This window comes from Phyllobates terribilis, unplaced genomic scaffold (genome assembly GCF_046119375.1).
Source record: "Phyllobates terribilis strain yellow unplaced genomic scaffold, ASM4611937v1 Scaffold_12__6_contigs__length_324123572, whole genome shotgun sequence".
Taxonomy (NCBI): Eukaryota; Metazoa; Chordata; class Amphibia; order Anura; family Dendrobatidae; genus Phyllobates; species Phyllobates terribilis.
The window spans coordinates 245,393,160-245,406,505 of NW_027362772.1; positions in this window are offsets into that span (position 1 = coordinate 245,393,160).

Genomic DNA, 13,346 nt, shown 5'->3' on the forward strand with positions numbered 1-13,346 from the left:
TGACACATCATCAGACACATGCTTACAGTGCTGAAAAGACATGGGAACAGCATGGGGAAGACCCCCGGAAGCATCTCTGACTCCCAGGTCACTGCCTAAAAGTGTGCCCATCATAAGTGATCCTTGGCTGGCGCATGCAAAGATGCCTCCCGCAATGCACCTGTCATTGCAGACTTGCAACAATCACCGTCCACGTCCTTGTCCCTGCACAGCGGTCAGTTGTCCCTACCCCATTCCTTGGAGATGGTACGGAGCCAATCCACATTAAAAAATGCAGCCATACATTGTCCGGGAACCTTCCCAAACACATTTCTCAGCCAGGGCTGCTTCTGGGCAGGGTTGGACGTTCCCACCCGAGAATCCTCGTGTGGGCCCTGGCTCTTCCATCTGGAGAGTTCATAGTGCCGAGGTGAGGCCATGATGATGATAGAGGCCACCATCGGCTTAGTTTTCTGTTACTTGGAATGCAAGCGCAAGTATGCAGCAAGCTACCCATTCACCCACTGGCCGCAATACTAAACTACCACATTTCTGGACTGCTTGCTTGCACTTGAAATATTGCCTTTTAGCCTCATGGCGGCGGCCGGGTGTCCATACTAGGTCCCCAGCCGCCACTATTTGTCCCTGTATCGTCTCCGCCTTCCACAAGCGCGGATCCCTCAACATTACCCGTGCCCTCCCCAGTGCAATTACAGGGAAGGACGGCCAAGCCACAAACACGTGGACAAGTGAATGTGGCCAGGGACGGTACGGAGCCAGTCCACAGCTTGTCAGTGAGAGTTGTATTTCACCACAGCCATATTTTTTAGCTTGGTAAAAGGACTAACTTTTGGGAAACCTTATCTACTCCTGATGTCATTTCTCCCAGGAAGTCCTCTAATGCAGCTTGGCGCATAAGCAATGGCAGCTGCCCGTCCAACATCAGCTCGCACTTGTCGGTGGTGCTTCGACACACAAACATCTTTCTTTGCCCTCTGATTTCATTACTACAAAGTTGGGCAATGGCCTGATCTGGAATGCGGTTTCAGAAATAACATGCAATTAAGCACGTCCAATCCACATTAAAAAGCAGCCATAGAGTGTCCGGGAACCTTCCCACACACTTTTCTTAGCCAGGGCTGCTTCTCAGCAGGGTTGGAAGGGCCTACCAGAGAACTGGAGATTCTTCCGGTGGGCATTGGCTTCTCCTTCGGGAGAGTTCATAGTGTCAAGATAAGGCCATGATGATGAAAGAGGCCACCATCTGCTTAGCTTTCTGTTACTTGGAATGCAAGCGCAAGTATGCAGCCAGCCAACACAGGCCACAATACTAAGCTGCCAAATTTTTGACAGCTGCTTGCATTTGAAATGTGGCCTATTAGGCTTGTGGAAGCGGAAGCTTTCCACAACCTCATGGCGGCGGCCGGGTGTCCATACTGCCACTATTTCTCCCGGTATCGTCTCCGCCTTCAACAAACAAGGGTCCCTGAACATTACTGCTGGTACTTTTCTGTGGGAATCTGCTTGCCTCCTACCAGCCTGGAATATTTCCAGTGAACTATGGTACAACGCCATGGTATTAGCACTGCCAACAGTACCAGTAGCGAAGCCATCCCCAATTTCCTTCTCGGGAATTCTATTTGGTAGACTGAGTGGCTGCCCAAATACATTAGTTTCTCACAAAGGAGCTGAAGAAAGAGTGGCAGTAGGTGCAAGTTTCTCCAGCTTGTTACATATCAGAGGGTAAACGGCAGCACATTGGCTCAGTGGTTAGCACTGAAGCCTTGCAGCGCTGGGATCCTGGGTTCAAATCCCAGCAAGGACAACATCTGCAAGGATTTTGCATGATCTCCCTGTGTTTGCGTGTGTTTCCACCTCAGTAAAAAAGGAGCCATAGTGTGTCCGGGAACCTTCCCACACACTTTTCTTAGTCAGGACTGCTTCTCGGCAGGGTTGGACGGTCCCACCAGAGAATTTTTGGGTGAGCCCTGGCTTCTCGATCAGGAGAGTTCATGATAGCGCAAACTTTGCAGCAGCTATGGGGTTCTTGAGCAGCGGAGAAAGGTGAGCCCTCAGAATCAAATCCTTTGGTGGGCCCAATGTTTTTCAGTTTGAAACTGTTTCTCAGTGGGAGCTGTATTTCACCACAGCCATATTCTTTAGCTCGGTGAAAGGACTTGCATAGAGGGAAACCGTATCTACTCCTGCTGTCATTTCTCCATCACCAGGTTCTGCCCATTGTCACACATGACCATGCCTGGCTGTATATTCAGCGGTGAGAGCTTCAGATCAGGCTGCTGTGCTACAGCCTTCAACAACTCTGCAGCGATGGGCGGTTTGTCACCTAAGCATTAAGCATGTTATCTTCAGTAGTGTTGAGCCACCCCCGTAGTGTTCGAGTTCAGTTCGGTTCGTCGAACACCCGTGTGTTCGCCGAACTGTTCGTCGAACACCTTCGAACACCGTTAAAACCAATGGCAGGCAAACAAAAACACATAGAAACACATAGAAAACACCTTCAAAGGTGTCCAAAAGCTGACAAACTGCTCAGAAGACATAACTAACACATGGAAAAGTGACAAGTACATATAGTCATGCGAAAATAAAAGAGGTGGAGGAGTAAAAGGAGGGGGAGACACAGATATAGGCATGTCATGCCCTTCTAAAATCCAAAAAGTGAGAAGCCGACACGGCCAGTCCGCTCCTGCCCGTGCCACCTCCGTGTCGCCGGGTTTGTGCCAGAGCCGCGGTGAACCCTGATGGCCAGCCCCCCTCTCCCAATACTGGTGCCTGTCCGCTGGTGGGTCGAGCGAGCCCCCCTGTGGTGGAGGCAGCTCTAAGCTTTTTAATTTAAATTGTCTCTCTAATTTGAATGAATACACTTTAAATCCATTTACAAGGATCTATTGGAGGGCAAGTCTCATGCCAGCAGCCGCGTAATTCCAGCTCCAGTAGCGTCCACTAAAGCTGCTGCAGTTAAAAAGCTTTTATAAGGATCGAGCTCGGCTGTCCACCGCAAGGCATCCTACTGCCAGTCCAAGCCCCTATGCCTTGGGGTGCCTCCTGATGCTCTTCACTAAGTATCCCATGGTCCCGAAGCATTTCCTTTGAAAAAATTAAGTGTCTAAACTACAGGTGGTGTAGCTTGCTTAACAGCCGGGATAATTCGCTGACTAGCAGACACTGCTACTAGGCACAAAGTATTTCCTGGGCTAGATGCAGTTAAAAATTTGTAATTAGATACTCTCGTTGGATGCTGAGAAAGCATTCCATAGAGTCTCCTGGCACGCCATATATGATTCTCTTAAAAAGCTTGGGGTAGGGGTCTAGGGGACCCTTTTATAGCCAAAATCACGGCCCTGTATCACAATACGTCACCTAGGCTGAAGATAAATGGAACTGTAGCACCCTGAGGGCTCGGTTGCTACAGACGTATTGCACCTCACCCAGAGGTGTGATATCTCACTCTCAGGTAAGGATGGAGTGTGGATCAGGACCCGACACCTGCATGCATTACACCACATTGCCGTGGAGCAGGGCGACCAATATGCCCCTGAGATGGGCACGACAGTCCCTGTCCCTGGCTGGAGTGGGGGGAGGGAACACTGAGGAAGGGGAACCCTGTAGTGCAGGAGCAGGGAGGAAGCAGTTCCTGGGTGCATTGAGAAGGGAGTATAAAAGGTGGGCACCATCTTAGTTCAGTGCAGAGAAGTCTGAGCAGAAGTGGCAGGGAGCAGGGGCTCTGCATGAGCTCTGCTCCGGAGGCGGGCCTAGTAACAGAGGCCCAGGCCTGGAAGAGGGAGAAGGAAGGAAGAGGAGCGGAGAAGGCTCCAGGAACGAAGAATGAAGGGATCCCAGGGGTGCGGACGGGCGAGTCGCCACCGCACGCCCGAATCCACCTGCGTGGAGGGGTCAGGCCAAAGGGGGAGACCGCTCCCCGAACTAGTGGAGGCAGGAAATGACCCTCAGCTAGAAACCGGAGGCTCTGACATTTTATGTGGCGCAGCCCCTCGCTACACCCGCTAGGAAGGCACCACATAGGGTCAGGGAAACTGGCGCCAAGTTTACCAAGAGGAGGCCCGAGGCAGCCGGACAGAAGTGTTGGTAAGAAAGGCCAGACAAAGGACACACAAAGGGGGTCCTGTGAAGTGCTCCAAAGTTATCTGGGAGTTGTCTGAGCCCCTCACCTGGTGAGCACAGTACGACGTGGGCAGCCGTTACCTGCAGACGTGGTCTGGATAATAAGAACTGTGAGTAAAGGCCCTGAACTGCATCACTGACTCCGTGTCGTTACTGCTGCTGCCCTGCACCATCACCCCCATCCTCCGCATACACTGCCCTGAGGCTATACTCCTCCCGTGGGGAGTTATGCTACGCTCTGCTGCACCCACAACACCAGCCTCAGCGGTCTGCCCTGGAGCGGCGGTTCACTCTGACCGCAATCCACGGGTGGCGTAGTCGTACATTTAAACATCAAAACCACATAAATAGTTCCGCCACTGGTTTGACCGCCCTGAGCCACGGAACCGGGTCGCCGCCACGAAGACTACAACCACCAGCATCCACCAAAAAGGGTCCGGCTCCGGGTGTCCCAAGGCCCAGGGGGTGCGTCAGAACATTTTCATCACCTTTCACAATCACCAACGGGACAAGGCAGGGATGTCCTCTGTCCCCTCTCTTATACATCCTAGTGACGGAGCACCTGCTGTCATCAATTCGCCATAACCCCCAATATTAGGTGGATTGAGGTGGGAGGCACCGAGTACAAGTGCTCTCTATTTGCTGATGATGTCCTAGTATATATCACTCAATCACATATATCCATCCATGCTGTTATGGCTGAAATAGATCACTTTGTTACATGGTCAAATTTTAAAATCAATGCAGCGAAGTCTGAGGCCCTCGATGTCTCCCTCCCCAAATCCATATAGGATTCCATCCAGTCCAACTTTCCCTTTGCCTGGCCCTCACAGGGTATCAAATACTTAGGAATTCCTATTCATAGAGACCTCTCCCATCTATGTTATCTTAATTTTGGGCCCTTTATTGAACAACTCCATACAGACCACGGTTGGCAAGTTAGAACTGTAAGATTCACTACGTGAACCACTGGTGTTTTGTGGAAAAGCACATGTACACTGTGTTCCAAATTATTATGCAAAAAGTGTTTAGGAGTGATAAGGGAAGAATTTGTTTGTTTGTCAGTTAAACTCATTGATGGTGATGTGTGTCAGTGCTCTTTATATCACTGTAAGCAATTGCAGACACCTGTGCTAATTAGTTTGGCAGGTGTGTCCAATGAAAGGCAAGACTACTTAAGAAGGCTGTCTCACATTATTAAGCAGCCTACATTTTCTGCCAAAATGGGAAAGAAAAAGGATGTGTCAGCTGCTGAGAAGCAACAAATTGTGGAGTGTTTAGGTCAAGGCATGACTACAATCAACATTGTGCGATGATCAGGATGAAGTGTCTTGGCAATCAAGAAGTATGTAGCTGATTCACAGTACACACGTGTGGGTGCTGATAAGGGCAAATTGAGGACTCTTTCCTACAGGCAATTACGTCAGGTTGAAAGAGCAGCGGCAAAAAAGCCTTGTCATAGCAGCAGACAAGTTTTTGAAGCTGCTTGTGCCTCCAACGTCCCCCGAACAACAAGATGCAGGGTCCTTCAGAGGTTTGCAGCTGTGCATACGCCATCCTGTCAACCTCCTCTATCCACTTCACACAAGCAGAAACGGCTCCAGTGGGCCAAACATTACATGAAGACTGATTTCAAAACAGTTTTGTTCACGGATGAGTGCCGTGCAGCGCTCGATGGTCCAGATGGATGGAGTGGAGGATGGCTGGTTGATGGACACCCCACGCAAACACGGCTACAGCGCCAACAAGGAGGAGGTGGAGTAATGTTTTGGGCTGGAATCATGGGGAGAGAGATTGTCGGCCCCTTTAGGATCCCTGAAGGCGCTAAAGATGAACTCCATAATGTATGTGGATTTTCTCAAACAGCACTTCCTGCCATGGTTCAAGAAGAAGAACCGTGTATTTCACAGCAAGATCATTTTTCTGCATGATAATGCACCATCTCATGCTGCACATAAAACATCTGCATCTCTGACTGATATGGGCATAAAAGTGGACAAACTTATGGTGTGACCCCCATGCTCCCCTGACCTCTACCCCATTCAGAACCTTTGGAGCATCATTAAAAGGAGTGTCTATGATGGCGGGAGGCAGTTCACATCTAAGCAACAGCTCTGGGAGGGTATTCTGTCCTCATGCAAAACAATTGAAGCAGAAACCATCCAAAACCTGACAAATTCAATGGACGAGAGAGTTCAGAAGCTCCTTTCGAACAAGGGGTCCTATGTGAAAATGTAACATCACCTAGAATAAAGTTTTGAGTTGAAAACTGTTTGATTTCAGTTTCTAACAACCTGCTAATGCTTATAATTTCAAAAATGACCATTTTTTTGGTCTTTATTAAAATGAAAAGGTTGATCGAAAAGTTTGGGGGATCTAAGAGTGTGGCAACCCAGTAGTCATGATTACTTCGAATTCTGACAATATGAGGGTCATGCTGCAGGTAGTGCAGCAAGAAGGCACTTATGTGTCTTGCGCATCTCGGAGCCCCAAAATTATTTTCCGGGCTAGATGCAGCTAAAAATTATTTTTAATTTTAAATCTGGTGAAGCTTTAGTATAGATGGCCTAATAGGATCAGTGCTGCACACTGCTACAAAGCCCAAATTATTTTCCAGTCAAGATACAGATAAATATGATTAGTAATTTGAAAGCTTAAAACGGTTGGTAGGGTGATTTTAACCAATCATCAAGCTTTTACTCTCCCCAGGATGACACAGGGGTAGAAAAGTCGTTTCGGATCCATGATTTGTTCATCTTTATGAACGTGAGTCTGTCTACATTATCAGTGGAGAGCCGCGTGCGCTTATCTGTCAGCACACCACCAGCAGCGCTGAACACACGTTCAGACAGAACGCTGGCTGCGGGGCATGACAAGATCTCCAAGGCGTAAGTGGCTAGCTCCGGCCATTTATCCAGATTGGAAGCCCAAAAAGAGCAAGGGTCCAGTGACACAGTCGTGGCTTCAATGTTTACTTGGAGATACTCCTGTACCATCGTCTCTAGGCGTTGACTATGTGTCAGACTTCTTGTCTCCTGTGGCCTTGCAAAGGATGGGCTAAAAAAGTGGTGAAATGATTCCGCAAAATTGATGTTACCAGCAGATACTGTGGTTCTGTTACGGTTTGAGTGCTGAACACTTGACGGTCCCACGGTTGGCAAGTTGGAACTGTGAGATTCACTACGTGCACCACTGGTATTTTGTGGAAAAGCACATGTAAGATTCTGTAACAGTCTCTGCTGATACTCCTGCATGCGTGCATCCCTTTCTATGGCAGGAATAATTTCTGCAAATTTACTTTTGCACCGGGGATCTAACAGTGTGGCAACACAGTAGTCAGGATTATTTCTAATTCTCACAATTCGAGGGTCATGTTGCAGGTAGTGCAGCAAGAAGGCACTCATGTGTGTTGCGCATCCAGGAGCACCAAGTCCCTGTTGTGTTGGTGGCGAGGTAACAATCATGCTTCCTTCCTCTGTCCTCTCCCCCCAACCTCGCACAACAGAAATGTGATCAAGGTCTCCCTCATCTGATGAGTCTTCCATCAGTTCGTCCTCCACTTCTTCCTGGGCTCCTGCACCTTCCTCACTAGTTTGGCTGCTACCATGCGCCCTGGTAAAACCATCTCCCCCACCCTCACATGCCTGCCGCCTTGGTGCTGCCGACCGTCTGGACCTTGCAGATGTTAGCCCTTCCGCATACAACTCCTCCTCCTCTACTTCCTCCACCTCCTCTTGTGCCACCACCTGACTCCGAATTCTGTTTAACATGTGCTCCAGCATGAAAATCACCGGAATAGTCATGCTGATAATGGCATCGTCAGCACTAAACATCTTCGTCGCCTTTTCAAAACTGTGCAGTAGGGTGCATAGGTCCCTGATCTGAGACCATTCCTCCAGCGTGATTTGCCCCACCTCTGAATCTCGTTGGCCCAGGCTATACGTCAGAACGTATTGCACCAGGGCTTGTCGGTGCTGCCACAGTCGCTGCAACATGTGCAGAGTTGAATTCCACCGGGTAGGCACATCGCATTTTAGCCGGTGAAGTGGCAGGCCCAACGACTTCTGTAGAGATGTAAGTCGCTGAGCTGCGGGATGCGAACGGCGGAAGTGAGCACACAGCGACCATGCCCTCTGCAGAAGGCCATCTAGTCTGGGATAGTGGGCTAAAAATTGCTGGACAACCAGGTTCAACACGTGAGCCATACAAGGCACGTGTGTGACATTGCCCCGGCGAAGGGCCGCACCCAGGTTTGCAGCATTGTCGCACACGGCCTCCCTGGTTTCAGGTCCAGTGGAGACAACCATTCATGAAATTGGTTCTCCAGAGCTGACCAAAACTCCTCAGCTGTGTGACTCACATTTCCCAGACATTTCAATGTAAAAACCGCCTGATGACGTTGAGCCCTACTGCCAGCATAGTAAGGAGGTGTGCAGGATCCCTTCTGCGCAGTTAGAAAGCTTGTGGCATGACCAGACAGGCTTTCGGTGCAGGTGGAAGACCGAGAGGAGGTTGAGGAGGCAGAAGCAGTGGAGGAACTTTGACATAAAGAGGATTGACGCACAACTCGTGGGGACGGCAAGACTTGGACAGCAGCCCCTTGTCCTGCTGTCACCATAGTTACCCAGTGCCTAGTCAGCGACATGTAACGCCCCTGTCCATGCCTACTCGTCCAAGTGTCTGTGGTGAAATGCACCCTGTCACACACAGAGTTTCTCAAAGAAGCGGTGATGTTGTGTGCGACATGCTGGTGGAGCGCAGGCACACCTTTCTTTGAGAAGTAGTGCCGACTGGGCATCTGGTACTGGGGCACTGCGACGGACATAAGGTCTCGAAAATCCTCTGTGTCCACCAGGCGGAAAGGCAGCATTTCTGTAGCCAAGAGCTTGCAGATGGTGAAATTCAACCTCTTAGCTTTCTCATGGCTAGGAGGAAATGGTCTTTTACTTGTTCACATCTGAGGGACCGAGGGCTGGCTATTGTGCTTAGACGGGGTTGATAAGGGTGTCCCCGGCAAACTGCCGGTCTGTGAGGAAGATGCAGGCGGACATGTTAGGTTGCCTTGATCCAAAGGTGGTGCTATCGATGTCGGACAGCGCTCAACACCAGCTGGTGTTCCCACCTCCAAAGAAAATGATGACCTGCCAATCACGCTGGCTGTTGCGGGTAAAGAGGTGGCAGGTCTGCGCCCCAAAACAGGTGTGACTGCTGTCCCCCCAGTCACAGAGGATGAAGAGGCCGCGGATGCGCAAGATATGGCAGACGGTGGTTGGCCCGGCCGGCTAGGCCGCATTGTAGCACACTGAGCTTCCCACTGCAACTTATGCTTCATGTCCATGTGCCGGTTCATGCATGAAGTACTCAAACTATGTATTTTTTGGCCTCTACTTAGCTTTTGCTGACAAATGTTACAGATAACACGAGTTGGGTCATCTTTATCGATCTGAAAAAATGCCCAGGCTATGCAAGGCTTAGCACCCATGCGACCTGAAGAGCCACCACGATTTGTGGTGAGAGGCAGAGTTGTGTTTGAGGATGCAGTTGTTGACGTGCTTCCAGTACTACGTCTCTGTCCAGGAAGGCACAACCTGACCTCGTCGTCACTAGCATCTTCCTCCACCTCCTCTGCTGACCTCATCTCTTGGCTGACTGTGGGTTGACAGTAAGTGGGATCTCCAACCTCATCATCATCACCCTGTGCGTTATCACACCCGTCGTCCTCAGAGCCAACCTGTTCCTGCCCTGACAAAAAACTAAAGTTGTCGCTCCAATCAGGTATTTGAGTCTTATCATCGTCTTCATCATTGTCTCCACCAACAGGAGTTACAGTTTGGGAATGAGGGTCTACATTATGGTCAGAACCTTCTGCGTCTGGTCCTGGATCCGACTCATAAAGATTCTGGGCATCAGTGCAGATCATTTCCTCGTCTGGATTCACAGAAGCGCTGGAGTCGACCTCTGATTCCCAGGCTATAGTATGAGTAAACAGCTCTGCAGACTCAAACATCTGTTCTACCTCATACTCAGACAGGCAGCTGGAGATTTGGGAGCTGTGAGGAAGCAAGTGCGATTGGGGTGACACCTTTGAGGACTGGAGTATTTGTGATGTTGAAGTTGATGTGGAGGAGAGCCCACTTAAAGGAGCACTTGATATCCGTTGAAGCACCTGCTGTTTTTGTGCCTCATCTGGAATTTGTAGCGATTGGCGTGGCCGTAAGAAAGGGATCTTATCACATTGTCCGCTAAAAGAAGTAGACATTTTAGTTTGGCTGGAAGATGGTCTTTCTTCTGCAGATGTTACTGTTGCTTTAACACCTACCCCACGGACACAACCTTTTTTCCCCTTCCCAACACGCCTATTCCCCTTTCCACCAGCAGCAGGCCTTTTTCCACTCATTTTGGTGGTTAACTAATTCACAACTCTGGAGTTGTTTGCACAAAAAAACAATGGATGGTAACCGAGCAGAGCTGAGTGGCCAAACTGTGGTATTAGGCCAAAACTATTGGCTGGGTTAGATGCAGAAAAAAATTATATTCAATTTGCAACCTGATGGAGGTCAGTATAGATGGACTAATACAACAAGTCCCACACACAGCTAGAAGCCCAATATTTTTTCAGAGGTAGATGCAGAAAAAAATTATATTCAGTTTGCAACCTGATGGAGGTCTGTATAGATGGATTAATAGAACAAGACCCACACACAGCTAGAAGCCCAATATTTTTTCAGAGGTAGATGCAGAAAAAAATATATTCAGTTTGCAACCTGATGGAGGTCTGTATAGATGGATTAATAGAACAAGACCCACACACAGATAGAAGCCCAATATTTTTTCAGAGGTAGATGCAGAAAAAAATTATATTCAGTTTGCAACCTGATGGATGTCTGTATAGATGGATTAATAGAACAAGACCCACACACAGCTAGAAGCCCAATATTTTTTCAGAGGTAGATGCAGAAAAAAATATATTCAGTTTGCAACCTGATGGAGGTCTGTATAGATGGATTAATAGAACAAGACCCACACACAGCTAGAAGCCCAATATTTTTTCAGAGGTAGATGCAGAAAAAAATATATTCAGTTTGCACCCTGATGGAGGTCAGTATAGATGGACTAATACAACAATTCCCAAACACAGCTAGAAGCCCAATATTTTTTCAGAGGTAGATGCAGAAAAAAATATATTCAGTTTGCAACCTGATGGAGGTCAGTATAGATGGACTAATACAACAAGTCCCACACACAGCTAGAAGCCCAATATTTTTTCAGAGGTAGATGCAGAAAAAAATATATTCAGTTTGCAACCTGATGGAGGTCAGTATAGATGGACTAATACAACAAGTCCCACACACAGCTAGAAGCCCAAATATTTTTTCAGAGGTACTGTAGATGCAGATAAAAATTATTTTCAATTTGCAACCTGATGGAGGTCAGTATAGATGGACTAATAGAGAAAGTCCGACACACTGCTAGAAGGCCAAATATTTTTTCAGAGCTAGATGCAGAAAAAAATTATATTCAGTTTGCAACCTGATGGAGGTCAGTATAGATGGACTAACAGAGAAAGTCCCACACACTGCTAGAAGGCCAAATATTTTTTCAGAGCTAGATGCAGAAATAAATTATATTCAGTTTGCAACCTGATGGAGGTCTGTATAGATGGATTAATAGAACAAGACCCACACACAGCTAGAAGCCCAATATTTTTTCAGAGGTAGATGCAGAAAAAAATATATTCAGTTTGCAACCTGATGGAGGTCAGTATAGATGGACTAATACAACAAGTCCCACACACAGCTAGAAGCCCAATATTTTTTCAGAGGTAGATGCAGAAAAAAATATATTCAGTTTGCAACCTGATGGAGGTCAGTATAGATGGACTAATACAACAAGTCCCACACACAGCTAGAAGCCCAAATATTTTTTCAGAGGTACTGTAGATGCAGATAAAAATTATTTTTAATTTGCAACCTGATGGAGGTCAGTATAGATGGACTAATAGAGAAAGTCCGACACACTGCTAGAAGGCCAAATATTTTTTCAGAGCTAGATGCAGAAAAAAATTATATTCAGTTTGCAACCTGATGGAGGTCAGTATAGATGGACTAACAGAGAAAGTCCCACACACTGCTAGAAGGCCAAATATTTTTTCAGAGCTAGATGCAGAAAAAAATTATATTCAGTTTGCAACCTGATGGAGGTCTGTATAGATGGATTAATAGAACAAGACCCACACACAGCTAGAAGCCCAATATTTTTTCAGAGGTAGATGCAGAAAAAAATATATTCAGTTTGCAACCTGATGGAGGTCAGTATAGATGGACTAATACAACAAGTCCCACACACAGCTAGAAGCCCAATATTTTTTCAGAGGTAGATGCAGAATAAAATATATTCAGTTTGCAACCTGATGGAGGTCAGTATAGATGGACTAATACAACAAGTCCCACACACAGCTAGAAGCCCAATATTTTTTCCGAGGTAGATGCAGAAAAAAATATATTCAGTTTGCAACCTGATGGAGGTCAGTATAGATGGACTAATACAACAAGTCCCACACACAGCTAGAAGCCCAAATATTTTTTCAGAGGTACTGTAGATGCAGATAAAAATTATTTTTAATTTGCAACCTGATGGAGGTCAGTATAGATGGACTAATAGAGAAATTCCGACACACTGCTAGAAGGCCAAATATTTTTTCAGAGCTAGATGCAGAAAAAAATTATATTCAGTTTGCAACCTGATGGAAGTCAGTATAGATGGACTAATAGAATGATGCTATGCCCAAAAGATTTTACTTCACTAGGTGCAGTAAAAAAATTGGTATTCTATACACAGGTGGTATATCTTGCAACACAGATAGGCTACTCCACTGACTAACACACTCTGCAATAGGCCAAAAAGGATTAGCTTTGCTAGATTCAGCCAAATGCTGTGAAAAAAACTTGCACAGCACTGGCACAGACCTGCCTGGCAAAAACTGATAGGAACTGATGTAACCTAGTCCTGAAAAGGACTCCAATTACAATTAGTCTTTACTCCCACAATCTATCTTATTTAAGAGCACAGACCTCCCTGATAAAAGTCGTAGGAAATGCTGTAACCTAGTCCTTAAAAGGACTGCAATCACAACTATTCCCTACTCCCAAGCTATCTGTATATTTTTGCGAAAATTAGCTTGAAATTAACAAGGTATAGCGCACACAGCAACAGCGGTGCCGTCTAAC